Source organism: Hordeum vulgare, chromosome 5H, assembly GCF_904849725.1.
Source record: "Hordeum vulgare subsp. vulgare chromosome 5H, MorexV3_pseudomolecules_assembly, whole genome shotgun sequence".
NCBI lineage: Eukaryota > Viridiplantae > Streptophyta > Magnoliopsida > Poales > Poaceae > Hordeum > Hordeum vulgare.
This window is the reverse complement of record NC_058522.1, coordinates 190,373,728-190,376,975: the sequence shown is the minus strand read 5'-3', so window position 1 is coordinate 190,376,975 and position 3,248 is coordinate 190,373,728.

Sequence of the window (3,248 nt, the reverse complement as noted above, 5' to 3'; positions counted from 1 at the left end):
GCAAAACATGGCAGAATCTGCGAAAAACAGAACAACAGATAGTAAATAATTTATTCGGGGTACTTCTGCAACTCAAATTAAAAAAACTCAGAACAGATGCTAGAAAGACAATTATATAGAGCATGCTGTCAAAACAATTCAGATCAAAAAGATAAACTGGTGATGTTTGGCAAATTGTTGCATCAAGAAGACAGAATCTGTTTCTGGACAGCATGCAGAACTTTTGAACTTTCTTGCAATCGGATGCTATAACTTGGCACAAAGCTTAAAAATAAAGATACAATGATGTTTCTACAGTAGTAACACACATTAAGACCACTGAAACAGAAAGTAAAAACAAATTGGGTTGCCTCCCAACAAGCGCTTTCTTTTATGCCTTTGAACTAGGCATAATGCAAGAAGATCAAGTGTTATCAACTCCAAAAGAATGCATTGTCCGTGTAACAGAATCATAAGGTAACTTAATCTTCCTTCTAGGGAAGTGTTCCATTCCCTTTTTAAGAGGAAATTGGAATTCAATAATTCTCTCTTTCATGTCAATGATAGCACCAACGGTGCGGAGAAAAGGACGTCCCAAAATAATTGGACACGAAGGATCACATTCAGTGTCCATAATAAGAAAATCAACGGGCACATAATTATCATTGACAATAATAAGAACATCATGAATTATTCCTAAAGGTTTCTTTATGGAAGAATCAATGAGAAGAACACCAAAAGAACATGGATCATAAGGTTTCCAATGAAGCATATCATGCATTCTTTTGGGCATAACGGAAGCACTAGCTCCAACATCACGCAAAGCAAAGCAGGAGATATTATTCAATTTAATTTTGACTATAGGATCCCAACCATCTTATAATTCTCTAGGAATAGAAGTCTCTAGCTTGAGCATCTCCTCCCTAGCTTTGATAAGAGCATTGGTAATATGCTCGGTGAAGCCAATATTGAGTGCACTAGTGTGGGGGTCTTTAGCCATTCTTTACAAAAAGGTCATGACTTCAGAGATACTACAATTGTCAAAATCAAGGTTACTACCATTAATTAAAGTGGTAATAATTTCATCTAAGCTCATTCTCTTGGTAGTCTTTAAATTCATAGGACCTTCTTGTCCTATATTTGAGGTATTAGCATCACCATTAATGGGTCCATTGGGACTAGGAGTGCGATGGGTGCTAAGATTTTTGAGATCCTCAACAACTTGTATAGTAGCAATGGTAGTGTGTGTAGGAAGGCTCTTAATTCTCTCCTCCTCTTCTTTTTCTCTAGCCCACCTCTCTTTAAGTTTGGCTAGCATTCTGATGTTCACATTAATTTGGATTTGGATAGCATTCATGGGTGTGGTGTTCCTTTCAACAAGTGGGAAGTTCTAATTTTAAGCATCTCTACATCATGAGCTATGTTGGCCATCTTGAAAGAGAGACTATCTAATTTTTATAGTTTCTCTTCTACACTCTTGTTGAAGGCTTTTTGAGAAGTGATAAAATCCTTAAGCATGCTCTCTAATTCAGAAGTGGAGTTTTTGGTGCTAGGATAATTTTTATTGTTCCCATTGTTGTTGGATGGGAACGGTTTAGGATTGCTACCAAAATTACTCCTATAAGCATTGTTGTTGAAGTTGTTCCTAGAAATAAAATTAACATCCACTTGCTATCTTTCTTGAGCAACCAAAGAATTTAAGGGAACATCATGAGGATCAATAGGAGCTTGCTTAGTAAGTAGAGTCATGATCATGTCAATCTTATTATTAAGGGAGGAGAACTCCTCAACAGAGTTTACCTTCCTACCTGTTGGAGCTCTGTCGGTGTGCCATTGAGAATAATTTGTCATCCTCTCATCCAATAGCTTTGTGGAAGCACCAAGTGTTGTTCACATAAAGGTTCCTCCTGCGGCCGAGTGTAACAGATTCCGCGAGGTAAAGTTCAATACCGCATAAAAAGTTTGGATAACCATCCAAGTAGTCAAACCATGAGTAGGGCAATTCTTAACAAGAAATTTCATACGTTCCCAAGCTTGAGCAACATGTTCATTATCCAATTGTCTAAAATTCATAATGGTACTCCTCAACTGGATAATCTTAGTAGGTGGGTAATACTTCCCAATAAAAGCATATTTCCACTTATCCCAAGAATCTATGCTATTCCTAGGAAAAGATTGAAGCCACACTTTAGCTCCTCCTCTCAATGAGAACGGAAAAACCTTAAGTTTAACAATATAGCCATCTACTTCTTTATATTTTTGCATATCACAGAGCTCAACAAAATTGCTCAAGTGCAAAGCAGCATCATCTCCAGCACCGGAGACTTGATCTTTCATAACAAGGTTCACCAAAGCAGGTTTAATCTCATAGGAAGTGGTCTCAGTGGCAGGAGTAGCAATAGGAGTGTAGATAATCTCATTGTTGTTGTGACTAGTGAAGTCACACAACTTGGTGTTCTCAGTGGAACCCATAGCAGTGGCAACAAGCAAGAGAAAAGCAACTATTTTTTTGTGGTTTTTTCCATAAGAATCTAAAGAAAGAACTAGAAAGCAAACTAACAAGACTAAAAAGCGAAGGTAAAAGATAGTGTGCAACTCCCCTATCTTGAAGAGTGGAGTCCCCCGCAACGGCGCTAGAAATTCTCTTGATGACGAGATGATGTATATACTTCTCGCCCCTCGTTGGATACCCCAAGTGGAAGGTGGAGATGTAGTCAGCAGCAAATTTCCCTTACACGGAGACTGTAAGGTTTATCGAACCAGGAGGACTCCTAGGCTCAACAAGTAGGTGTATTCCACCCTAGCGCTAGCAGAAGATGTGGACTTGCACACACAACATATAACTTTGCTCCCAGCGAGTACAGAGAGGTTGTCAATCTCTCCAGCCTTGTAGTTTGCAAACGATCAAAACACAAGCGGGAAGGTAATAGTGATTGCAACAAAAAAGTAAAGGAAAGCAGTAAATGATGGAGGTGTAAACAATGATGGTGATATGGACCAGAGTCACATGATGTTCACTAGTGATGTCTCTCTCCCAAAAGACGATAAACAACTATGCTAGGGTAAACAAATCACAGTTGGGCAATTGACAGAATTATGATCGCATCGGAGTGCTAATTATGCTCCTTGATAGTATGAATATCAATAGTAATGGGCAATACGCCAAGACAAGTAGACCGTTTATTAATCAGCATCTACTTACTAATCATCCACCTTGAGATATCTATCCAGAACATCTCTCCGGTATTAAGTTGCCAGCCCCACGCAAA